This window comes from Pristis pectinata, chromosome 37 (assembly GCF_009764475.1).
Source record: "Pristis pectinata isolate sPriPec2 chromosome 37, sPriPec2.1.pri, whole genome shotgun sequence".
NCBI classification, from domain to species: domain Eukaryota; kingdom Metazoa; phylum Chordata; class Chondrichthyes; order Rhinopristiformes; family Pristidae; genus Pristis; species Pristis pectinata.
In genome coordinates, this window is record NC_067440.1 from 8754127 (window position 1) to 8781173 (window position 27047).

The 27047-nt window shown below is 51.2% G+C and overlaps 1 protein-coding gene across 1 annotated transcript in view; it reads right to left on the minus strand.

Annotated features, from left to right (window-relative positions):
- The window catches only part of LOC127586711 (guanine nucleotide-binding protein G(I)/G(S)/G(T) subunit beta-2), a 145871-nt gene extending 119225 nt beyond the window's left edge, over positions 1-26646 (minus strand). The window contains exon 1 of the mRNA XM_052044868.1: positions 26489-26646. The gene's annotated coding sequence lies outside the window, so the exon portion shown is untranslated. The remainder of the gene's footprint in view (positions 1-26488) is intronic.
- Positions 26647-27047: the final 401 nt, after the last annotated feature.

Sequence of the window (27047 nt, forward strand, 5' to 3'; positions counted from 1 at the left end):
CCGACGTTCCGGCCATCAGTGGCGACGGAGGCTGTCGGGAAGGTTCCCGGAGCCAAGTTCATCTGCCCTTGAGGGTGGCAGTGCGGTCGATGTAAACGGGGGGAGGAAGAGAGGGACACACACACGGGGGTGGGGGGGGGGGGAAGATACATACATGGGGAGAGACTCACACACACAAAGAGAAACTAGAGAGATGCACAGAGAGATGCAGAGAGAGAGATGCACCGAGAGAGAGAGAGAGAGAGAGAGAGAGATGCACCGAGAGAGAGAGAGAGAGAGAGAGATGCACCGAGAGAGAGAGAGAGAGAGAGAGAGAGAGAGAGAGAGAGAGAGAGATGCACCGAGAGAGAGAGACAAAAGGAGAGAGGGGGACAGAGGGACACACACAGAGGAGAGAGATACACACACACAGTCACAGGAGTGTAAGGGTGAGGGGGCAGGGAAGATGGAATTCTGGTCACACGACTGAAGAACACAAAATGGTGGATCCACCTCAATGTGGCCTTGGTCGGGGATCCAAGATATCTAGTAGAGGCCAGAATGATCTCTGACTAGAGGAGTCCATCCTGTCAGCCCCTTTCCCCCAGCTCCTGCCCCGGGGTGGAGGGAGAGTTGGACATGGGATGACCCAACGATACTGAACTTACTGCAACGTGCTTTGGGAAGTCTGGAACAGCTCTCCAGAAATGGTTCCTTCTTTTTTCCAAGGGGGAAATACTTAGGACAGGAGCTAGTTCAGCCTGGAATTACTCCGATGAATCTGACAAATCCCACTCGGAAGGCAAAGCCAGGACAGCTACCCTCAAGCAGCTGGGCCCCAGGTCCAGAGACTTCCACCTGCTTCAAGCTTACACTACACTGGAACACTCCGGAAATCCCAATAATCCTTCAGGAAAGGCTGCGGACTTGGCCCGCCTTTGCCGGGGTTTCATCCTGTTAACTTTCTGTCAAGCCCATGATTTGTTGCCAGTCTAGCTCTGGATTCAAGACCTTCGGAGATGGCCGTTCCCTTCAGAGATTCTTCATCCACTCAGCTCGCCGGATCAAGCCCCCAAATTTCTCCGAATTTGTCGGATTCATCAGAAAAAATCCAGATTGAACTAGGTCCTGTCCCAAATATTCCCCCTTGGAAGAAAATGAACTATTCCTGGAGAGCCGTTCCAGACTTCCCAAAGCACGTTGCAGTAAGTTCAGTATCGTTGGCTCATCCCATGTCCACGACCTCCCTCCACCCCGGCAGTCTGGGGCAGGAGCTGGGGGAAAGGGGCCGACAGGATGGACTCCTCTCGTTACAGACCATTCTGGCCTCTGCAAGATATCCTGGATCCCCGACCAACGCCACATTGAGGTGGATCCACCATTTCATGTTCAAAATGTTTACCAGAATTCCATCTTCCCTGCCCCCTCACCCTTACACTCCTCTGTGACTTGTGTGTGTGTGTGTGTGTGTGTGTGTGTGTGTGTGTGTGTGTGTGTGTGTGTCTCTCTCTCTCGCGAGGTGTGCGCGCCTCTTGCCGTCTTGTGTGTGTGCGTGTGCCTCGCTCTCATGAGGTGTGCGAGAGTCTTTCTCGCTCTCGTGTATCACTCTCTCTCGTGAGGTGTGTGTGCACGCCTCTCTCGTGTGTTCGTCTCTCGCTCTCTCGAGGTGTGTGTGCGTGTGTTTCTCTCGCTCTCTGTCATGCGTGTGGTGTCCCTCCTGCTCTCTCTCGTGTGCGCGTGTGTTCACGTGCGCGCGCATAGCTAGAGTGAGGAGGTTCAGGCAGAGAGAACGAAGAGGCCCAAACAGGAAAGGGGACAAAATGAGCCCCACCCCAACGATGGTGTGGAGGGAAGGTGGGGGGGGGGGGTGGGAAGAGAGACAGGGGGAAGCAAAAGTTGAGGGAAGGAACCGTGACCAATGGAAAATGGAGACCTTGTCAAACGGGGAAGGAGAGACAGAGCCAATAGTTCATCAGGGCCGGCAGATGCCAAGGGAGTTTCCTGCATTTTAAGAGTTAACTTTTCCTACTGCTGAATTCTGTCTCCACACTGGTGACATTTTCTATCTCCCATGGCAACCGCCCTCTCAGCTCTCCAGGGCTGTTGGATCTCGGGCGCCTTGGATCACCCGGGAAGTGCAGCAGGGCACCCCGTGGGTCCCTAGCAACAGGGCGGGATCCGGAGATTCAGGCACAGATCCGTGATGGAAGGACAGAGTCATAGAGCATGGTAACAGGCCCTTCGGCCCAACCAGTGTATGCCATCCAAGCCAGTCCCATTAGCCTGTGTTTGGCCCATATCCCTCTAAACCTTTCCTATCCATGTACCTGTCCAACTGTCTTTTAAATGTTATTGTTCCTGCCTCAACCACTTCCTCTGGCAGCTTGTTCCATATATTTACCACCCTGTGTGTGAAGAAAGTTGCCCCTCAGGGTCCTATTAAATATCTCCCCTCACCTTAAACGTGTGCCCTCTAGTTCTTGATTCCCCAAACCCGGGGAAAAAGTTCATCTTATCTATGGCCCTCATGATTACACACCTCTACAAGGTCATCCCTCGGTCTCCTACGCTCCAAGGAATAAAGTCCCAGCCTGCCCAACCTACAACCCAGTCCCTCGAGTCCTGGCAACATCCTTGTAAATATTTTCTGCACTCTTTCCAGCTTAAAAGGCAACTTTCCTATAGCAGGGTGACCAAAACTGGACACAATACCGCGAGTCAGTCAACAAATGCAAGAGCCTCACATCTCTCTCACTCTCACACACACACATAGACAGACATACACACACAGACCCCTCTCTCTCTCACACACACACACCCCTCTCTCTCACACACACAGATGGACATACACACACAGACCCCTCTCTCTCTCACACACACACCCCTCTCTCTCTCACACACATATATACATACATAAACACACAGACAGACATACACACAGAGGCCCCTCTCCCTCTCACAGACACACCAACTAGACAGCAAGAACAAGATGATGAGGCCAAGATTGGAGCAGCTATGATAGAACAGTGAACTACACTCAAAGGGTGGATTGTCCTCCCCTGCTTCCATTTCTTAGGGTTAAACAAGCTTGCTGACCACTCCACTGCAGGTGAACGAGATTCCTTGCACGCCCTTTATACACGACTATCCTCCACTGTCTGCATTGCTGGTGGAGAAATTAGCCTGCTTTTGTCGGGAGAAGTTGCTGTAGTTTCTGTTTGCTCCTTACACCAGCACTGTTTCCCCAAGTAAATTTTCCAGTACATTCAACTATGGAAGGAACCACCCCCCACACCCCCACCTCACTTTCAATCCATTGGCTGATGAAGTGTTGTTAGTAAGTATGCTGCCCAAAAAATCCAGGGGGTGCTGGGAAGGACATGGAAACTCTCTGACCAATTGCGGCAGTCCTGGAGGTTGGCAAATGAACCTCACCGGCATTAACCAAGTGAGAAAGAAAGTCTCGCAAAGAAATCCCTGGTCCAAGCATTCAGTTATTAACATATTATATTTTCTTCCCTGTGGCTTACTCCAGGGTCTTCCACAGCCTTTGAGGTAATCGTATTGGTTTATTATTGTAATATGTACCGAGCTACGGCGAAACACTTGGTTTGCATGCCATCCAGACAGATCATTCTGTACATCAGTACATCAAGGTAGTACAAGGGAAAACAGAATGCAGACTGTAGTGTTACAGTTACAGAGGAAGTGCAGTGCAGGCAGACAACAAGGTGCAAGGGCCACGATGAGGTAGATTGGGAGATCAAAAGTTCATCTTTAGCGTGTGAGAGGTCCGTTCAAGAGTCTGATGACAGCGGGATAGAAGCTGTCCTTGAGCCTAGTGGTACGTGCTTTCAGTCTTTGTATCTTCTGCCCACTGGGAGGGGGGAGAAGAGAGAATGTCCAGGGTGGGAGGGGTCCTTTATTATGTTGGCTACTTTCCCATCCTTGACTTCAGCTCTCAAGGGCCCTACTTAGAGTCATACAGCACAGAAACAGGCCCTTCGGCCCACAGAATCTATACTGACCATCAAACGCCCATGTACACCCATCCCATTTTATTCTCCCCACATTCCCATCAACTGCCCCCCAGATTCTACCCCTTCATTCACACACTAGGCGGGGGGGGGGGGGGGAGCAATTTACAGCAGCCAATTAACCTATTGACCCCGCACGTCGTTGGGTTGTGGGAGGGAACCCACGCGGTCACAGGGAGAATGTGGGAACCTCACACACAGACAGCGCTGGAGGTCGGGATCGAACCCGGGTCTCTGGAACTGGGAGGCAGCAGCTCTGCCCGCCGCGCTGGTGTGCCGCAGTTGAGGCCTGGGGCAGATCAGCCAATAACACATTGGACGGCAGGGTGGGCTGGTTGGGCAGAGTTGTCACCTTGCAATGCAGAAATGGTGGCAATCACAGCCTACTCCCGATAGATTTTCACAGCATTGGACAGAAAAAATTCCCCAGCACCTCCTGATTTAACTCCCTGGTAATTAGCGTGAGAGATGGGGTGTAAATTCATTCACCTTGAGAAGACAGAATTTTCAAAAGGGTAGGAAGTTATAGAGTCACACAGCCCAAAAACAGGCCTTGCGGCCCAACTGGTCCATGCTGACCAAGATGCCCATCTAAGCAAGTGCCATTGCCCACGTTTGGCCCATATGCTTCCAAACCATTCCTATCCATGTACTTTTTAAATGTTGTTAATGTACCTGCCTCAACCACTTCCTCTGGCAGCTCGTTCCATATACTGAGTTGTCTCTCAGATTCCTATTAAATCTCTCCCCTCTCACCTTAAACCTGTGCCCTCTAGTTCTTGATTCCCCAACCCTGGGAAAAAGATTGTGTGCATTCACCTTATCCATGCCCCTCAAGATTTTATACACCCCTATAGGATCAGCTCTCTGTCTCCTTCGCTCCATCACTCAACCTCTCCCCATAACTCAGTCTCTCAAGTTGGACAATGTTCAATCCAAGAAGTCTCTACAAGCGAGCAGGCCAGTACAAAAATAAACAGAGAGGCTAATTAATTTACCTCAGAGATGGTAATGAACAGTGGGTCAGTTCACCATCTCAACCAATCCCCTCACTCACACACAGAGCACAACCAATCCCCAGTGTGAGACCCTCACTCACACAGTATATACAGCTCAGCAACTTCCCTTGGTGTGTCCTGAAAGCACGCACACACACACACATATCTGACCACACGCATGTTTCTGACCACACGATACAGGCATGCATGCAAACACATACATGAATGTGTACCCCGAGGCACCCTGTTACCCCCACATGTATCCATGCAGATGTCACAGAGAGACAGAGAGAGGGGGGAGAGAGGGAGACAGACATACACACACACAGAGCAGCTGTGAGGCGGAGAGAAACCACCATTATGCAGCCTGCCGTCCCTGGCTGCAGCTCCCACACCGTCCCTCCTCACTGCTTCCTACAGGGCGGTGGTGCTGAGCAAGTCCAGGACTCACTTCCCCAATCAGCTATTTATATCCCACAAAGAGGAACTGGTGAGTCCCCTGCAGGCAATGAATCAGACAGCTAAACACACTGCGCCCAGCGGCTGCCACTCACACCGTCCCTCCTGACCTCTCACCTCACTCCTGGGTCGCCCTCGGACACAGATGCTCCCCTTGCGGGTGGGACGGGGAGGCGTGCTGGTCAGTGATGGGGGAGGGGCACCTTGGATCGGTCTCCCCTCTCTGCCAATGCCCCCAAATATAACCTGGCACAGAGGGTACAAGTGAACGGGCAGTGAATGCTGACCCCCATCCTGGGACCCGGCTCCACAACCTTCTGCCTAAGGCAAGGTTTAAGGGGAATTCAAGCAAGCCTAAGCAAGTCTAGGATGGAGCTTCTCTCTTCAAAATGGCAGCAGAGAAACCAGTATGGAGACCGACTGCAAATAAAGGAAGGGTGAGATGACACCCAATTCTAAATGGTAAAATATCCACCTTAAACCAGCACTTTGTGCACAGGCTCCTGGTGTCCAGCATCTGTGTCTCCACCTTAAACCAGTAATCTCCAGATGTATGAGGCCCTTCAGCCCACAATGTCTGTGCCAAACATGATGCCAAATTAAACTATCTGCCTGCATGTGATCTGCATTCAGTATGTCTAAGGTTCTTGCAAAATTTCTACAGATGTACAGTGGAGAGCATTCTGACTGGTTGCATCATCGCCTGGTAAGGAGGCTCCAATGCACAGGATCGCAAGAGGCTGCAGAGGGTTGTAGACTCAGCCAGCTCCATCACGGGCACAACCGTCCCCACCATCGAGGACGTCTTCAAGAGGCGGTGCCTCAAGAAGGCAGCATCTGTCACTAAGGACCCTCACCATCCAGGACATGCCCTCTTCTCGTTACTACCATCGGGGAGGAGATACAGGAGCCTGAAGACCCACACTCAACGATTCAGGAACAGCTTCTTCCCCTCCGCCATCAGATTTCTGAATGGTCCATGAACCCATGAACACTACCTCGTTATTCCTTTTTTTTTGCACTATTTATTTTGTAATTTGTAATTTTTTTATACCTTTGCACTATACTGCTGCCGTGGAACAACAAATGTCACATATGTCAGTGATGATAAATCCGATTTGGATTCCCTGCATATTCATGTGTCTCTTAAACGTCACCATCGTATCTGCTTCCACACCCACCCCTGGCAGCCCGTTCCTGGCACGCAGCACTCTCTAGGACTAGAAGCTATGTTACATTACAGTGCAGGAACAGAAGGCAGAATACAGAATCATAATCAGCATTCAGCTTTCTAGGACATCCTAGAGTGTGTTGCAATCATTGAGGGGTTTGTTAAAGTGTAAAGCTCCCTCTACGCTGCCCAGTTACACGTGCGGAGTCCTTCCCATCTACATCGGGACCTCGGGTGCAGAGTGGAGAGAAGGGCAACGCTGTGCAACAGGTCGGTAAAGTTGGTTTGCAGGGTCCCGGATCGCCTGCTATTTCTGCGGCCTGGAGGAGTCTGTGTTCCATGTACATCCGGAGTGCGAGAGGTTGCAGCCCCTGTTTGAGTATCTGAGGGGGCTGTTCCTCGAGTTCTGGCTGCACTCCAGCCCCCGCGCTCCTAATCTTTGAGCACCCGGTGTGGGGGGAAGGAAGAGGGTGGGTCAGTTGGGAGATCTCCTGCTCAGTCTGCTCCTGGGCCTGGCCAAGGTGGCCATTCACGGGCAGCCGAGGGTTCTGGCCCAGCCGACTGCCAGCCCCTCTCCCGACGATACCTCCATGCTCTGGTGTCCCTGAAGAGGGAGTACAGGGGGCCCACTGGCCCTCTGGGACCAGTGGGCACTACAGGGAAGGGAGTGTGTCCTGGGCAGTGAGATCACATTTTTAGATTAAAAAGGTTGTGAATATTGTAAATAAAATTGAAAAGAAAAGGGACTTTGTGAGGAAGGACCACAGTTCACAGCCCTCCTGACACTGCCTACAAATTAGTTAAAAATTTGTGTAACAACCCCAAGAACAATTTATCTTAAGTTTGGACATGGCATGCTAACTGATGACTGATGTTAAGTAATAGAAGAGCCATAAGATATAGGAGCATCCAACCATGGCTGATTTTTTTTCTCAACCCCATTTTCCCACCTTCTCCCTGTAACCCTCAACCCCCTCACCAATCCAGAACCTATCAACGTCTTAAATACACCCACTGACTTGGCCTCCACTGCCCTCTGTGACAACGAATTCCACAGATTCGCCGCCCTCTGGCTGAAGAAATTCCTCCTCATCTCAGTTCTAAAGGGACGTCCCTTTATTCTGAGGCTGTGCCCTCAGATTCTGGACTCTCCCATTGAGGGAAACATCCTCTCCACATCCACAAATAATAACAGACTTGTTATAAAATGTCGACTTGATCGTTCTGTATTTTACAACTTTTTAAATGGGATCAATCGGCAAATTTTTAGTGAGCCCTCTAAACCTCTCCTATCCATGTACTCATCGAGATGGATTTTAAACGTTGCTGATGTGCCCACCTCACCCACTATTTCTGGCAGCTCATTCCAAATATACACCACCCTTTGTGTGAAGAAGCTGCCCTGATGTCCCTTTTAAAATCGCTTTCACCCTGTCTATGCCCCTCATGAACTTATACACCTCTATCAGGTCACCCCTCAATCTCCTACGCTCCAGGGAATAAAGTCCTCGTCTACACAACCTCTCCTTGTAACTCAGGCCCCCAAGTCCAGGCAACCTGATAAATCTTTTCTGCACTCTCTCTAGTTTAATAACATCTTTCCTATTATGGGGTGACCTGATATTCTGGACCCCAACTCCAGCTCATTTTCCAAATCTTGGCTCTCTCCCTCCCCTTCCAGCCGCAATCCCAGATTCCCAGATCTGGCTGACACCCCATTTTCACTCTGGACTCCGAATTCACATTCCAGACTGATGGTTGATCCGGATGCCAAACCATCTGGATTTCCGAACAATCAGAAGCCGGATTATTGGATCTTACAGGCATCTCAAGTAAAAGTCGAGTTTATTGTCATACGCACAAGTGCAATGAAAAGCTTACTTGCAGCAGCATCACAGACACAGAGCATCAGATAAGCAGCATTCACACAAAAAAACAAATTACACACAATTTTTATAACACAGTTAGAACAAAAAAAAAGCCCATTGTAGTGCAAAGTGGTCACAGTGTTGCTACACTGAGGGTTGTGCAGGTTGGTTCGAGAACCGAATGGTTGAAGGGAGGTAGCTGTTCCTGAACCTGGTGGTGTGGGACTTCAGGCTTCTGTACCTCCTGCCCCATGGCAGCTGCCAGATCTCCCTCCACGAGGAACATGAACAAACTAATTCTGGTAGTTTCCCAGTCGCTGTTACAGGGACTAGCTTTTCAAGCTCTTACATGTAATTACCCTAATTGAAGTTCCCCAGTTGCCACAGTGGGATTCGAACTTAGTGTCACTGGATCAACAGTCCAGGCCTCTGGATACTGTAGCACTGGAGCATGGCAACTCGCTGTAAGCTGCTCTCTGCAGATCCACTCATTACTTCTTTTATAACTGTTCTCCCTCAATGCACTGTTGTACTGAAATGATCTGTGTGGACGGCATGCAAAACTAAGTTTTTTCACTGTACCTCGTGTACACGTGACAATAATAAACCAATTTACCACCATCTGTAGGCTGACCTATACAACATTTTGTCCAAAGACACTAGCAAAATGCTGGAGGAGACAGAGGATGCTGGAATCTGGAGCAACACAGGATACTGGAGGAACTCAGCGGGTCAGGCAGCATTGGATGGGGGGAATGGACGGTCAACGTTTCAGGTTGAGACCGTTCATCCGGACCGAAAGAGTAGAGGGGAGAGAGCCGGCAGAGGGAAGGGTTGGGGCAAGAAGTGATAGGTGGATCCAGGTGAGGGGGGGGGGGGGGGGGGGGGGGGAAAAATAGGCAGATGGAGGAGGGGAGGGCGGGAACAGCGACAGAGGCCGGGAGGTGAGAGGTGGGGCTGACAGAGGGCTGCAGATGATGGGATCTGATAGGAGAGGGTGGAGCATGGAACCAAATAGGGGAGGTGGGGAGGGGGGGAACCCAGTGGGAGGGGTGTGGGGGTGCTGGGGGGGTGGGGTGGGTGTGGGGGGAGCTGGGTGGATCAGGACGAGGGAGAAAAGGGACGGAGGGGGAGCAGGTTACAATGTCCGCGCCGTCGGGGTGTGGACTCCCCGGGGGGGATGCGAGGGGGCGTTCCTCTGGTTTGTGTTTTGGCCTCACCCTGGCAGTCAAGGAGGCCGAGGACAGACAGCTCGGTGGAGGAACGGGGAGGGGAATTAACACGGCAGCTGGAGGCCCGCACAGCATTGGCCGTCTTTACAGTCCAGATGAAGGGTCTCGACGCAAAATGTCGTCTGTCCATTCCTCCAACCCCCCCCCCCCCACAGATGCTGCCCAACCCAGAGTCCCTCCAGCAGACTTTTGTTGCTCTAGATTCCAGCATCCGAGGCCTCGTGTCTCCGTGACTGAAGAATTCTGCACGTGGAACGAACAATGTGGCCTCTGACCCGAGCTTTCCCTCAGCAGTGCGTGGATGGAGCGGAGATCAGGAGGAGAAAGGAAAAGGTTCAATTCCTCGACTCACAGAAGGGAGTACGTTTCCATCATTTCGGAAATCGAGACGACCGAGTGAAATCAGTCATGCGCATCTCAGAAAAACTGGCAAGAGTGGTAAAGCCATTTCTTAAGGTGGGAAATAACTTCAGAAATCGATGTACCCCAAAGGGTCAACAGTGAAAATTCATAAACAGCACAGTTCAAGCACCATCTATAAATTCACCAATGACACCACTGTTGTTGGTAAAATCTCAGGTGGCGACGAGGAGGCGTACGGGAGTGAGATAGATCGGCTGGTTGAGTGGTGTTGCAACAACAACCTCGCACCCAATGGCAGCAAGACCAAGGAACTGATTGTGGACTTCAGGAAGGGGAAGTCGGGAGAACACACACCAGTCCTCAATGAGGGGTCAGCAGTGGAAAGGGTGAGCAGCTTCAAGTTCCTGGGTGTCGACATCTCAGAGGATCTATCCTGGGCCCAACACTTTGATGTAATCATGAAGGCAGCATGCCAGCGGCTCTACTTCATTAGGAGTTTGAGGAGATTCAGCATGTCAAAGACTCTTGCAAATTTCTACAGATGTACGGTGGAGAGCATTCTGACTGGATGCATCACCGCCTGGTACGGAGGCTCCAACGCACAGGATCGCAAGAGGCTGCAGAGGGTTGTAGATTCAGCCAGCTCCATCATGGGCACAACCCTCCCCACCATCAAGGACATCTTCAAGAGGCGGCGCCTCAAGAAGGCGGCATCCGTCACGAAGGACCCTCACCACCCGGGACATGCCCTCTTCACGTTACTACCATCAGGGAGGAGGTACAGGAGCCTGAAGACCCACACTCAACGATTCAGGAACAGCTTCTTCCCCTCCGCCATCAGATTTCTGAACGGTCCATGAACCCATGAACACTACCTCGTTATTCCTTTACTTTTTGCACTATTTTTGTAATTCCTGGTAATTTTATGTCTTTGCACTGTACTGCTGCCGCTAAACAATGAATTTTCACTTCATACAAGACAAGGATAATAAATATGAATCTGAATGATTGTTTATGTCAAGGAACATCCATGACTGTTGTATCGTTGTATTTATTGTTACCACGTACACTGTGAGCTTCACACGAGCAAGGAATTTCATTGCAACCTGGTATATACGACAATAAACTAATCTGAATCATACAAGAACATGGTGCAGAGGGACCCTGATCCTTCCGTCAACTCCTTGTCTCATGCCTGGTCTCAGGGATCTTCCATTCCCCGTCCCTCCATCTCTGTGGAGCAGAGGCCACTCAGCCCATCGAGTCAGTGCTGGTTCTCTGAAAGTGGTCTCAGGTCTGATCCCCGTTGTTCTCCACCCTATCCCAGAACTGGCCAATCCTGGAGCCTGCAGACTCCAGGTCAGCCAATCCTGGAGCCTGCTGCCACCACCACCAGGCCCAGCCAATCCTGGAGACTGCTGCCCAGCCCCTGCCCCCCCCCACCCCCCCAACCCAGCCAATCCTGGAGACTGCTGCCCCTCAGGCCCAGCCAATCCCAAAGCCTGCTAACCCCAAGCCAGCCAATCCTGGCACCCACTGCCTCAGGAAGGTAGCAGCAGATCTCACAAGGACAAAGTTTTGGCTGGACAGACAGGGTGGATGAAAGAGTGTGGGAGGGATAGATCTCGGACTGACAAACATGGGAAGAGGCAACACAATTTAACCTTTGGAAATTTAAAGGAGATCCTAGAGGCCCGGATATTTGCGCTCAAATATTTGATTCAGTGTCAGATTAGTTTATTGTCATATACACCAGGGTACAATGAAATTCCTTGTTTGCTTGAAGCTCACAAAGTAAACAGCATAACAAACTTCGACAGATGTACTGTTGAAAATATCCTGGCTGCATCACGGTCCGGTACGGCAATTCCAATGCGCAGGAACGTAAGAAGCTGCAGAGAGTAGTGGACTCAGCCCAACACATCACGGGGACATCCCTCCCCACCATCGGGAGTATCTACAGGAGGCGCTGCCTCAAGAAGGAAACATCCGTCAAAGATCCCCACCATCCGGGCTGTGCCATCTTCTCGCAGGTCCCATCAGGCAGGAGGTACAGAAGCCTGAAGTCCCACACCACCAGGTTCAGGAACAGCTACTTCCCTTCAACCATTTGGTTCTTGAACCAACCTGCACAACCCTAATCACTGCCTCACTACAGCAACACTGACTATTTTGATCACTTTGCACTATAATGGACTTTTTTTCGTCCTAATTGTGTTTTCTTGTAAAAAAAAATTACGTATATTTTATATTTTTCATGTGAATGTTGTGTCTCTGACGCTCAGTGCCCGTGATGCTGCTGCAAGTAAGTTTTTCACTGCACCCGTGCACACATGGACTTGTGCAGATGACAATAAACCCAACTTTGACTTTGAGAGAGCAGCTTCCCTGAAGTCCTGTAAGCAGCCAGTGGACATCTCCATCTTACAGGGTAGTTAATTGGATGTGAAGGGCTAAAGAAATTTGGTTTGTCCCCTTTGACACTCACCAACTTGTATCTATGCACCATAGAAAGCATCCTATCTGGATGCATCACGGCTTGGTACGGCAACTGCTCTGCCCATGACCGCAAGAAACTGCAGAGAGCTGTGGACACAGCCCAGCACATCACGGACACCAGCCTCCCCTCCATGGACTTTGCCTTTACCTCTCACTGTCTCGGTGAAGCAGCCAACATAATCAAAGACCCCACCCACCAGGGTCATTCTCTCTTCTCTCCTCTTCCATCGGGTAGAAGATACAGGAGCCTGAGGGCACGTACCACCAGGCCTAAGGACAGCTTCTACCCCACTGTGATAAGACTATTGAATGGTTCCCTTATACGATGAGATGGACTCTGACCTCACGATCTACCTTGTTGTGACCTTGCACCTTATTGCACTGCACTTTTTCTGCAGCTGTGACACTTTACTCTGTACTGTTATTGTTTTTACCTGTACTACATCAATGTACTCTGTACTAACCCAATGTAACTGCGCTGTGTAATGAATTGACCTGTACGATCGGGATGCAAGACACTTTTTTCACTGTACCTCGGCACAAGTGACAATAATAAACCAATACCAATCTCCCAGTAGTAAAGCTAGTGCCATGTGCTTGGTGACTGTTTCTTTCTTTTAAACGTTTCCAATAAAAATCTGTGAAGCACCAAATTGTTTCCAACTCATTCCTGGACTCCCGAAAGAACCTGTGGATTCGAAAATAACCGGATCCGACAGTGACAAGTACTTCAAACAATACTCCGATGGGATTGTGGGGAGAGTAAAATGGAACAAACGTAGGATTGGTGTAAATGGGTGGTCAATGGTCAGCAGGGGTTCAGTGGGCCAAAGGGCCTGTTTCCCTGCTGCACCTCTCCCTCCAAGGCTACAGTTAGAATCTGACTGAACAAACAGGCTCAAAGGGCTGATTGGCCTGAGGTCCAATGCTCACCCCTCACAGACAGCAGCAGAGGTGGGGATTGAACCCGGGACCCTGGAGCTGTGAGGCATCGGCTCTACCCGCTGCGCCACTGGGCTGCCCCATCTGTAACCTGATGGATGTAAATAAGTACGGGCAGGTTGGGTGTGGGAAGAGGGGAGGTGTGAATTGCCACACAGATGGAGAGAACTGGAAAGGCGGGTAGAACTGGAATGAACAGTTGTTTCCCCCCCCCCCCCCCCCCCGAGTGGAGTTCAAAACAACCTTGCTCCGTTCCCTAATCCCAGTCAGATACATTTCCTTAAAAACTACCAGCTAGCTTCTCCTGTGAATTTAGCCAAGAAAACGCCACGCGTCTTCATTGCCCCAGGGTCCCACACATAGACCATAACACAAAGGAGCAGAAGTCGGCCATTCGGCCCATCGAGTCTGCTCCGCCATTCTATCATGAGCTGATCCACTCTCCCATTTAGCCCCACTCCCCCGCCTTCTCACCATAACCTTTGATGCCCTGGCTACTCAGATACCTATCAATCTCTGCCTTAAATACACCCGATGACTTTGCCTCCCCAGCCGCCCGTGGCAACAAATTCCACAGATTCATCGCTCTCTGGCTAAAGAAATTTCCCCGCATCTCTGTTCTGAATGGGCGCCCTTCAGTCCTGAAGTCGTGCCCTCTTGTACTAGACTCCCCTACCATGGGAAACAACTTTGCCACATCTACTCTGTCCAGGCCTTTTAACATTTGAAATGTTTCTATGAGGTTCCCCCCTCATTCTTCTGAGCTCCAAGGAGTGCAGCCCAAGAGCCGTCAAACATTCCTCATATGTTAATCCTCTCATCCCTGGAATCATTACTGCTTTCTCAATGGGGTTATGGGTTTTTTGGGGGGTGGTAGAAGACAGGGTTATTTTGGCTCAGGGAGTCGGTGACCTTCCGTCCTCCAACCCAGGAAGCCATGGGTTCAAGCCCCACTCTGGGGTCTTGGGTACACAAGCTGGTGGTGACATTCCCAATTACCGAGCGATGCCAAGGGAGTGCTGCCCTGTCAGGGGGAGGTTGGAGATGACACCCCCTCCCCAACCCCTCAGTAAATGACAAAGATCCCTCACAATTATTTGGAGCCAAGTTATCTTCACCCAGTGTCTTGGCCTCGACGCCCATCAACCAACATAGTGGAGAACGGGTCTGAGGTAACGATTGAGCGACGTGCAAGGGATTTTTTAAACAAACCGCACCCTCAAGGGCCCAGGTTTAACACTTCACCTGAGAGTCAGCACCTCTGACAGTGCGGCACTCTCTCAGCACGCACTCGGACGGCCACTCAAGAAAATAGCAGCAGGAGTAGGCCTCTGGGCTCCTCAAGCCTGCCCTGTCATTCGATACGATCTACCCTTTGATAGGCAGATGAACATGCAGAGAACAGAGGGGCATGGACCGCATGCAGGCAGAAGAGATTAGTTTAATAAGGCGTCATTAATGACCATGAGACAGAGGAACAGAATTAGGCCATTTGGCCCATCGAGACTGCTCCGCCATTCGATCATGGCCAAGTTAATTTTTCCTCCCAACCCCGTTCTTCTGTCTTCTCCCCATAACCTTTGACACCCTCACTAATCAAGAACCTATCAACCTCCGCTTTAAATACCCAATGACTTGGCCTCCACAGCCGTCTGTGGCAACGACTTCCACAGATTCACCGCCCTCTGGCTGAAGAAATTCCTCCTCATCTCAGTTCTAAAGGGACGTCCCTTTATTCTGAGGCTGTGCTCTCGGATCCTGGACTCTCCCACTGATGGAAACATCCTCTCCCCGTCCACTCTATCCAGGCCTTTCAGTATCCGGGAGATTTCAATGAGATTCGCCCTGCCTCCCCCACCTCAGGAGCTGAAGCCCGGGCTAGAACCTTGTTTGTTGTCTCGCTGACAGGAACTTCAAGCTCTGTCTGAAGCCGGTTTCCTCACCCGCGTGGATGTTTCCTGTTTTTCGCAATCCCTTCACTTGCTTTGCAGAACTGGATTTGGTGGTGGGGGGGACGAAGAAGGGGAGTTCTGCCTCCTCAGAACCACCCTCCTCGCATGCCGCGTCCTTTATCCGAGAAGGAAGAATTTCCTCACCTCCCAACTCATTGGCCTTTCTCCCTCCTTCCCCTCCCCATGGGGTGGGGTCTCCTTCGATTCCCTTGCAGCATCGGCCTGAGAGGCTCCTTGTCCCGTCGCCTCTAGTGCCAGCTACATATGGTCTTGCATTGGTCATGGTGCTCCCTGCCTTGGAGGTTTGGGCCAATCTCAGGACTGGGTGCCTCAGAGAGCAGGGGCCCAAGAACCAACCAGGGCCAATCCCGAGGCTGAGTGCTTCAGAGAGCAGGACCCCAAGGGCCAATCGGGAAGCCAGGTGGTGAGGGCAGGGCCCTTTGACCCAACTCATCCATGCTGACCAAGATGTCTGTCCAAGCTAGTCCCATTTGCCAATGTTTTAACATCCTTATGAATCTTTTCTGTAGCCTCTCCAGCTCAATGACATCCTTCCTGTAGCTGGCACTAGAGGCGACGGGACAAGGAGCCTCTCAGTCCAATGCTTCAAGGGAATCGAAGGAGACCCCACCCCATGGGGAGGGGAAGGAGGGAGAAAGGCCGATGAGTTGGGAGGTGAGGAAATTCTTCCTTCTCGGATAAAGGACTCGGCATGCGAGGAGGGTGGTTTGGAGGAGGCAGAACTCCCCTTCTTTGTCCCAGCCCCCAACCACCAAATTCAGTTCTGCAAAGCAAGTGAAGGGGTTGAGAAAAACAGGAAACATCCACACGGGAGTATCTACAGGAGGTGCTGCCTCAAGAAGGCAACATCCATCATCCAAGATGTCCGGGCCGTGCCATCTTCTCACAGCTCCCATCGGGCAGGAGGTACAGAAGCCTGAAGCCCCACACCACCAGGTTCAGGAACAGCTACTTCCCTTCAACCATTCAGTTCTTGAACAAACCGGCACAACCCTAATCACTGCCTCAGTACAGCAACACTGGGACCACTTTGCACTACATTTAATTGTTCCAATTGTCTTCTCTCTTATAAATTAAACGTAAATTATATATTTTTCTTGTGAATGTTCTCTCTAATGCTATATGCCTGTGATGCTGCAGCAAGTAATTGGAATTGGTTTATTATTGTCACTTGTACCGAGGTACAGTGAAAAACTTGTCTTGCATACCGATCGTACAGGTCAATTCATTACACAGTGCATCGAGGTAGTACAAAGGAAAACAGTAACAGAATGCAGAATAAAGTGTTACAGCTATAGAGAAAGTGCAGTGCAGGCAGACAACAAAGTCATAACGAGGTAGGTTGAGAGGTCAGGGGTCCATCTTATCATAGTTTTTCATTGCACCTGTGCATACATGCACGTGCGCAGATGACAATAAACTCAACTTTGACTCATAGAAGTTTCTCCTCATCCGTCCCGAAGAGAGTAGCCCTTGTTCAGAGGCCAGGAGCCCTGGTTCAAGCCTCGAGAAACATCATCCCCGCATCAGCCACTGAGAACTTTCCAATTTGGTGGGATCTCCTCTCATTCATCCAGACTCTTAGGCCTAACCTAACCAGATCTCTCCTCGTATGACAGACTCAGTGAATGATGAACTCTTGATCTCTCAATCCACCTCATCGTGGCCCTTGCACCTTATTGCTCACCTACACTGCACTCTCTCTGCAACTGTAACACTGTGTTAGAACACAGAACACTACAGCACAGTACAGGCCCTTCGGCCCACAATGTTGTGCTGACATTTTATCCTGCTCTAAGATCTATCTAACCCTTCCCTCCCACATAGCCCTCCACTTCTCTATTATTCATGTGTCTAAGAGTCTCTTGAATGTCCCTAATGTATCTGCCCCCACAACCTCTGCCGGCAGTGCGTTCCATGCACCCACCACTCTGTAAAAAAAAACTTACCCCTGACATCCCCCTTATACCTTCCTCCAATCACCTTATGTCCTCGTGTTAGCCATTGTTGCACTGAGAAAAAGTCTCTGACTGTCCACTCAATCTATGCCTCTTATCATCTTGTACACCTCTATCAAGTTTCATCTCCCTCCTTCTCTCCAAAGAGAAAAGCCCAAGCTCACTCAACCTATCCTCATAAGACACGCTCTCCAATCCAGACAACATCCTGGTAAATCTCCTCTGCACCCTCTCTAAAGCTTCCACATCCTTCCTATAATGAGGCGACCAGAACTGAACACAATACTCCAACTGCGGTCTGACCAGAGTTCTATAGAGCTGCAACATTACCTCGCGGCTCTTGAACTCAATACGCAGACTAATGAAGGCCAACACACCATACACCTTCTTAACAACCCTACTCTGCATTCTGTTTTCCTTTGTACCGCCTCGATGTACTTATGTATGGAATGATCTGTCTGGATGGCACGCAAAGCTTTTCACTGTATCTCGGTAGACGTGACAATAGTAAACCAATTCTTCACTGCACTCCCTCTACAATAAGTACACCCATTGTAGGTTCGGGGTCCAAAGTTGTGCAGAGCACTCCAGGTCGCTCACCAAGGCCCTGTGTAATTGTCAGGAGACATTTTCACTCGGCAGGTGGGGGGAAATAAATTGCAGGCCAAAGGGGACTAACCAGGTCACTGAAACAACAGGCCAATGTCCACTACAGGCCTTGGGTGGGGCCTGTTCCAATGAAGGTCAGGACCTACCTCAGGGGTCCAGAGGAGGTTCACAAGAACGATCCCAGAAATGAAAGGCTTAACCTGTCAGGAGCGTTTGATGTCTCTGGGCCTGTACTTGGAGTTCAGAAAGATGGGGGGGAAATCTCATTGAAGCCTCCCAGATACCTAAAGACAGGTTGGGAGAGTGAGCAAAGAAGGGCAGCATAGGGGAAGTGTGGGGTCATGCACTTTGCTAGGAAGAATAAAGGTGTGGACTGTTTTCCAAATGGAAGACAGAAATTGGAGGGGCAAAGGGACTTGGAAGTCTTGGTTCAGGATTCCCTCAAGGTTAACTTGCAGGTTGAGTCGGTAGCAAAGAAGGCAAATGCAATGTTAGCATTCATTTCGAGAGGACTAGAATATAAAAGCAAGAATGTAATGCTGAGGCTTTATTGGGAGAAGGCAGGAGAATGGAGCTGAGAAATAAAAAAAATAAAATCAACCATCATCGATGGGCTGAATGGCCAAATTCTGCTCCTACATCTTATAGATAATGAGATGGTATTGCGATGAGGCACAAGAGGGGACCTCAGAAACATTTCGAATGTTGAAAGGACTGGACAGAGTAGATGTGGCTAAGCTGTTTCCCTTGGTGGGTGAGTCCAGGACTAGAGGACACAGTCTTAGAATTAGAGGGGACCCATTTAGAACAGAGATGAGGAGAAATTTCTTTAGCCAGAGGGTCATGGATTTATGGAATTCGTTGCCACACACAGCTGTGGAGGCCCGATCATTGGGGGTGTTTAAGGCGGAGATTGATAGGTATCTAATTAGTCAGGGTATCAAGGGATATGGGGAAAAGGCCGGGAATTGGGGCTAGATGGGTGAATAGTTTAGCTCATGGTGAGGTAGCGGAGCAGACACGATGGGCCAAATGGCCTGCTTCTGCTCCTTTGTCTTGTGACACCACAAAGAAGAATGAACAATGTCAGAAGGATATCAGAGGAATTCTCACATGCACATTGTTACAGTTGATAATATTTTGACATTAGTCAATGATTGAAAAAGATTAAGAAACCGTCTTGGGACGACACCATTGCAAGATTTATGTTATCGACCACCCACATCCCATTCCAATGACGCATGCCTGGTTGCCATGGATACTAAGCCACATACCGTCAACTGCTTTCCAGGATTCAGTGCTCACACAATGACTGGTTTACTTTACTGGACTGGGAGGTGGGATGCGCTATCGACACCGAACTCAATTCAGCGCTGAAGAATTCTTCAGACACAGCTCGGCGTGGAGAAAAGCTCCCTCTGTACCGTCCTACCACAGGAACCCTCCCACAGTTACAGCCCCTCTCCTGGTCTCCTTACTTGAGGAAAGATACACCAGCTTTGGAGGTGGTGCAGAGGAGGTTCACCAGGTTGATTCCCGAGGGGGTTAGCCCCTGAGGAGAGATTGAGTCACCTGGGACTATACTCGCTGGAATTCAGGGGATCTTATAGAAACACATAAAATTCTGAAAGGGATAGATAAGATAGAGCAGGAAGGTTGTTTCCACTGGTAGGTGAGACTAGAACGAGGGGGACATAGCCTCAAGATTCAGGGCAGTAGATTTAGGACGGAGATGAAGAGAAGCTGCTTTTCCCAGAGAGCAGTGAATCTGTGGAATCCTCTGCCCAGCGAAGCAGTGGAGGCTCCCTCACTAATATATTTAAGACGCAGTTAGATTTTTGCAGAGCAGGGGAATGAAGGGTAATGGTGGAGAAAGGCAGGCAGGTGGAGCCGAGTCCACAGCCATGATCTTATTGGATGGCAGAACAGGCTCGACGGGCCCAATGGCCTCCTCCTGCTCCAATGATCTTGTGTTTGTTAACCTTTAACTAAAAGAATGGGGTGAAGAGTTAAGTTCACTCCGGCGTAGCAACAAAGGCAATGGCCACACTTGCCCATCGCCACAGCCTTTGAAAACGTACAAGGACGGCCGTCTTCTTCAGAGACCCTGGCCTCCAGCAAGGGGCTCACTGTTGGCGGGGCCTTCCCGCCGGTGAGCCTCTGGAGACCACGGGCAGAGGAGTATCCTCTTCGATGTCCTGCCCTTCATTCCCAGAAGGCTCCTCCTACTCTAAGCCCTGCACCATCTGGGGGCCGGGGGGGGGAAACCGGGGAAGGAGAGGTCAGGAGTCACCTGTGGGCATGGCGGTTATACGCAGGAGGACGACGACAAGGTCTCACTGTGAGGTGCGGAGGGCGCTCTGAAGTCCATCGGCAGTGGACACCCTTGCTCCTACGTCAGAGCCTGCCCTTATTCCCAAGAAGGAACTCCTGGATAAGTGTGAAGTGATGCACTTCAGGAGATCGAATTCGAAGGCGGAATACAAGGTTAATGGCAGGACTCTTAGCAGTGTGGAGGAACAGAGGGATCTCGGGGTCCACGTCCATAGATCCTCAGGTTGCCGCGCAGGTCGATAGGGTTGTCAAGAAGGTGTATGGGAGTGTTGGCCTTCATTAGTTGGGGTTTGAGTTCAAGAGCCACGAGGCAATGTTATAGCTCTACAGAACTCTGGTCAGACCACACTTGAGGAGTATTGTGTTCAGTTCTGGTCGTCTCATTATAGGAAGGATGTGGAAGCTTTAGAGAGGGTGCAGAGGAGATTTACCAGGATGTTGTCTGGATTGGAGAGCATGTCCTATGAGGATAGGTTGAGCGAGCTGGGGCTTTTCTCTTTGGAGAGGAGGAGGATGAGAGGTGACTTGATAGAGGTGTACAAGATGATAAGAGGCATAGATCGAGTGGACAGTCAGAGACTTTTTCCCAGGGTGACAATGGCTAACACGAGGGGACATAATTTTAAGGTGATTGGAGGAAGGTATAAGGGGGATGTCAGGGGTAAGTTCTTTACAGAGAGCGGTGGGTGCGTGGAACACACTGCCGGCAGAGGTTGTGGGGGCCGATACATTAGGGACATTTAAGGGACTCTTAGATAGACACATGAATGAGATAGAAAATGGAGGGCTGTGGGAGGGAAGGGTTAGATCTTAGAGGCAGGATAAAATGTCAGCACAACATTGTGGGCCGAAGGGCCTGTACTGTGCTGTAATGTTCTATGTTCTAACTCCGGCATTTCCCAGAGATAAGGGAACGCCACATTGAAGTTCATCTGGTTGGAACTGCGCTGTTCGTGGGGTCTGTCCGTGCTGGCCTCAAGGCATGGAGGGACCTACAGCTCGAAGGTGCACTTGGACCACACCTCGGCCTTCTTCTGCTCACTGGAAACTGCCGGGGGCGTCCATAACAGCGAGGATTCCTCCGGCATCTTGTGGGAGGGCGCTTGGGCAAATGCAGTTTAATTCGGATGAGTGCGAGGTGTTGCATTTTTGGGGAAGACAAATGAGGGTAGAACTTTCACAGTGACCGGTAGGGCCCTGGGGAGCATTGTGAACAGAGGGACTTTGGAGGTTCCCTGAAAGTGGCGTCGCAGATAGACAGGGTGGTGAAGGCAGCTTTTGACACGCTGGCCTTCATCAGTCAGGGCACTGAGTACGGAACAACACACATAAAATGCTGCAGGAACTCAGGTCAGGCAGCATCCACGAAGGGAAATGAACAGTTGACGTTCTGAGCTGAGACCCTTCATCAGGGCTGAGTACAGATGTTGGGACGTCATGTTGCCATTGTACAAGAAGTTGTTGAGGCCACATTTGGAATATTGTGTTCAGTTCTGGTTGCCTTGCTATAGGAAAGATGCCATTAAGCTGGAAAGAGTGCAGAGGAGGTTTACGAGGATGTTGCCGGGACTCGAGGGACTGAGTTATGGAGAGAGGTTTGGGACTATTCATTGGAGCGTAGGAGAATGAGGGGTGACCTTGTAGAGGTGTATAAAATCATGAGGGGTATCGATAGGGTGAACGCGCAGTTTTCTTCCCCCCAGGGTTGGGGAATCAAGAACTAGAGGGCATAGGTTTAAGGTGAGAGGGGACAGATTTAATAGGAACCCGAGGGGCAACTTTCCACCCAGAGGGTGGTCTGTATATGGAACGAGCTGCCAGAGGAAGTGGTTGAGGCAGGTACATTAACAACATTTCAAAGGCACTTGGACAGGTACATCGATAGGAAAGGTTTAGAGGGATACGGGCCAGACGTAGGCAAATGGAACTAGGCAATCTTGTTCGGCAATGGACCCGTTGGGCCGAAGGGCCTGTTTCCGTGACTATAACTTCCTGAAGGTCAGCCCACACGGCACCGATGGTCCGGTGGCATTGGCGGAGCTGGCTGGTGCCCTCCACCGTGGATGGCCTGACTGTGGAGATCCTCTGGGATGTCCTGGCAGAAAGCCCAATGACCGGAGCTGCCCCTCCCGTGGGACACGGCAGCACTGGAGAAAACCAGCACGCTCCTCAGCACAGACCACGAGATTTTCATCCACCCTCCTGGGGTTCTGTGCTGGTCCACGGATACCGCCCTGACCAGTCCTACAACGGTCCGGGCCGGTCCAGTCCAGGACAACATCCATTTGGAGCAGGGGCTGGTTGACCTTTTCTGGAGGCCTGGCCCATCTGTCGCCATTTCTCCCCTCGATCAGGAACACAAAACAGCCTTTCAGGGCTCCGCACAGGTTCAGACTCGGGCAACATTTTGTGGGCCTGGTCCAACATCTGTACGTTGCTGCCTCGTGAAGGTCAATGGGTCCTGGGTGGCACCCCTTGGCTTCAGGAGAGGAGTAGATCTGGGATGCCCTGTGTCCAGCCACCCACCTTGTCTGAAAGACCTGGATAGAGTGGACATGGAGAGGATGTTTCCATCAGCGGGAGAGCCCGGGAATCCGAGGGCATAGCCTCAGAATAGAAGGACGTCCCTTTAGAAACTGAGATGAGGAGGAATTTCTTCAGCCAGAGGGCAGTGAAGCTGTGGAATTCATTGCCACAGAGGGCAGTAGAGGCCAAGTCACTGGGTGTATGGAAAGCGGAGGTTGATAGGTCTTTGATTAGTGAGTGCGTCAAGGGTTACAAGGAGAAGGCAGGAGAATGGGGTTGAGAGGGAAAAATAATCAGCCACGATCGAATGGCGGAGCAGACTCGATGGGCTGAATGGCCTAATCTATCTAATCCGATGTCTTATGGTCTCGTGTGCCGTGGTCTTCCAACTGCGTGGAGCCACTTCCGCATCTCCTGCGGGCGAGGTTGATGGGCCTGGCTCTGCGCGGGTTTGCCGCCGAGGTCGTCCTCTCGGCTGATGCCAACGACGCGCTCCTCGTGGCCACAGATCCCGTCGACCAGCGGGTCCTTCTGGCCGCATCCTCCGCACGGATCAACGGGGTGAAGTGTTCTGGACTCTTGGTGGGTCGGCGGCAGGTGGGCGCCCCCCCGCCGGAGTGGGATTGGATGAGACCGTTTGCATGGAACACCGTGCACCCCCTCTATCTGGGGGTCTACTTGAGCCTCCCCGAGGAAGCCCGGCTGGCAATCCAACAGGGGCTGGAGGTGGAAGTCACCACCTGGCTAAGGGCGCTGGACAGGACTGCTCCGAGTCCTTACCCCCAGGGACTGCTCCCGAGGTCCTGAGTGTCCGAACCCAGATGGCGGCTCTCCACCTACGGACCCCACAGAGATACCTGCACGTTGAGCGTCCTACCAGACGGCGTGCCTAGGGCGCAGCCTTCAGGACGACGCGAGGCTCCCGGAGGCAAGCAGCAGCCGTGGGAGTCGCCCATCTTGTTAAATCGAGACCTCATTAAGAGTTGGGGGACACGGTTGCCTCTGGTCACCCCGTTCCCCCGCTGGCGGTGGGAGGCATCTCAGTTGCCTGGACGACCAGACAAAGGGGCTGGTTGGAACACAGAGGAATAAGCTGCTTGCGGCCAAAGCCCCCGGGGGTCCCATTACAAGGCGCGTCGAGAGGGTGCGAGCACCCCTCCATCTCTCCCCCCACCTTCCACACGGCCTCCTCCTGGGCACCCTCCACTGCCTCGTCTACCATCTGGACGCCGTGGCAGTCTGTACTGGCATCCGCCAGCGATGGAGGGGTCCCCGGTACGTCTCTCCCTCCCTCTCCATCTTTCCCTCCCTCGGGACCTGGGGCAGAGAGTGTTGCGCAGAGCTGCACTGCATAACCGATCCCCAAGTTGGTTCATGGACTCCCAGACCACCTGCCACTTCTGCGGCCGGGCAGAGTCAACACACTGTGTACGTCTGGAGTGCGAGAGGTTGCAGCCCCCATTTGAGTATCTGAAGGGGCTGCTCCTCGAGTTCAGAGTTGGGTTTTATCATCACTGATGTATGGTCATGAAATGAGCTGTTTTGCGGCAGCAGTCCAGTACAAAGAAAAAATCACTACAAAAATAAATAAATAGTGCAAAAGAGGAATAAAGAGGCTGCACTTTAGCCCCACTTCCCCTGACCGTCAGGCACCGGTGCAGAGGGAAGAGGGTGGGTCGGTCGGGAAGGGGAATCTCCTGGTCGGTCTGCTCCCAGGCCTGGCTAAGGTGGACATTCACAGATCTGGGCAGTGGGAGGTCGAGGTTCCGTCCCAGCCGACTGCCCGCCCCTCTGTCCAAGGATACCAGTGCCCGTGTGCCCCTGGAAAGGGGGCATGGTGTCCACTGGCTCTCTGGAGGCCTTCCGGGACCAGTGGGCACCACAGGGAGGTGGGAGTGTGTCCTGGACAAGGATGGCCCTGGTTTTATTTGAAAATGATAATATTCTGATGAATGTAAATGTACCTTTTTCTTTAAAAAAAATGTTTGATATAAAGTTCCTCCGCACCGTCCCATCACACACTCCCGGGGTCAGACACAGTGAAGCTCCCTCCGCACCGTCCCATCACACACTCCGGGGTCAGACACAGAGTGAAGCTCCCTCCGCACCGTCCCATCACATCACTCCCGGGTCAGACACAGAGTGAAGCTCCCTCCGCACCGTCCCATCACACACGCCCAAGGATACAGAGGGTAGCGAATCTTTGGAATCCTCTTCCCAAGAAGGCGTTACTGAGTATACTCAAGAGATCGATTGGGATTTTGGACGTTAAGGGGAAATGAGAAATGAGGTCAGAGCAGGGAAGTGACACTGAGGTAAAAGGTCTCATTGAATAGTGGAGTAGGCTGAAGGAGCCAAATGGCCTCTTGCTACTAACTCTTTTGCCAGAGATCTCCTCCCTTGCCAGCACAGGTCAGATACAGAACGAAGCTCCCTTGACCCTGGTTCAAGAAGGTCCCAGCATTTCCCTCACGCACAGCTCCTTCTGCGCCGTCCCACCCAACAGTTCTGGGTCCGATTTAACATCACATCCGGATTTGTTTGTTTGTTGCTACTGGGTTAGACATTAAATACAGAAATGTTAACACGCTTAAACTTCAGGGAACAACCGGTAGAACCTCTCCAGAGACGCCAAGTCCAACCCAAAATTAAAAATTCCTGCAGCCTCAAGTCGATTACTGAAAGATTTGCATTCATATACAACTGGTGCATGCCAAAGTCCTTCAACCTACCGAGTAGCAGGCACTGGTGTCATACGGGAAATGCCAGGTTTTGACATAGCAAGATCCCAGAGAGTGAGAATTAAGCCACAGTTCAGGAAGGGTGCACTGTTTATCCCAACAGTCCCCCTGGAGTATCTTACACCCATCAGATGGGAGACCTCAGAGCGAACGATGTGGCAGCACTCTCTCTCTCTACACCAAGGCACAGACTCAGAGGCGTGAGAGCAGCTGCACACCGGCACACGAAGAGTTAACAGGACTTCCTGGGGCTGCGTTGCTGGGAATGGTCAGCAAATAATTCCTCTCTACCCTCCCTTACAACAATGGTCGAGGTATATTTAGTAAAAAGCCCTTGCCCTGGTGATACAGCACTGACGAAACAGCAAGAAAGCAACACTTAGATTAGGAAGTAAGTCACAGGCAGGGAAGACTGGTCTATCATTAACGTCAAGGATATTCTGGCATTTCGCTTAGAGCTTCCACATTCGGATGAAACCTCTCAGCTCACACAGTTTAACAGCTTCCCACCCCCCCCCCCAACTCTCATTACATTCTCCACCTCCTGAATCCCCCCACCCCACTGCCTCTCCCCCATTCACCAGCAGGACAAAATCCAACATGCATCTGCAATGTGACAATCCCAAGGCTTTACAGACATTTAATAAATAAATCTACAGAGCTTTGCATGTTAAATATAACACATTGCATCAATTATGGGTGCATTTGATTTCAAACAATTGGATTAAATGGGAGTAGAACACAATTGGCTTTCATGGTAAAATTAAATCATTTAGATTGCATCAGTTAGTGAGGTTACCTTGCAATTTGTTGCTGGAAGCGTGTCCCTTTTGCAATGCTCTTCCAAAAAAAACCTTTTTTAAAAAATTCTGTATTAATAAATTCAGAGCAGCCTCCTCTATACTCACTGCCTGGTAACTAGACAGGGCTGGGTGCAATGAGCCCTTGTCAGGAGCCTTTGGAAACCCCATGCCTTGTGATTGGGGCTGGCCCAGCTGTCCATCAAAGCAGGCGACAGCCAATCAAGACCCCCCGCCCCGGGGCCGACGTAGCGGATTGGGCGCTCCAGCTTCCTCCAGCGATCGCTGCTGTTACCCGCTGCGGCCACCGAGGGGCGGCAGCGAGCCATTGGAGCCCCAACGCAGCGCTGGGAGAGGCCGTTCGACCCATTGAGCCTGTCCCAGCCCACATTACATGTATTTTCCAAACCTCCTTTGCAGGCTTCCCAAACAGCTGCCCTCTCAACCTTCACAGAAGGAGTTGCCGTGGCTTGGAGGAAGCCATTCGGCCCATCCAGTTCAGGAAGGCTTCTATCCCCTTGACGGATAGATGAGCAGAAAGGAGACAAGCAATCTCGT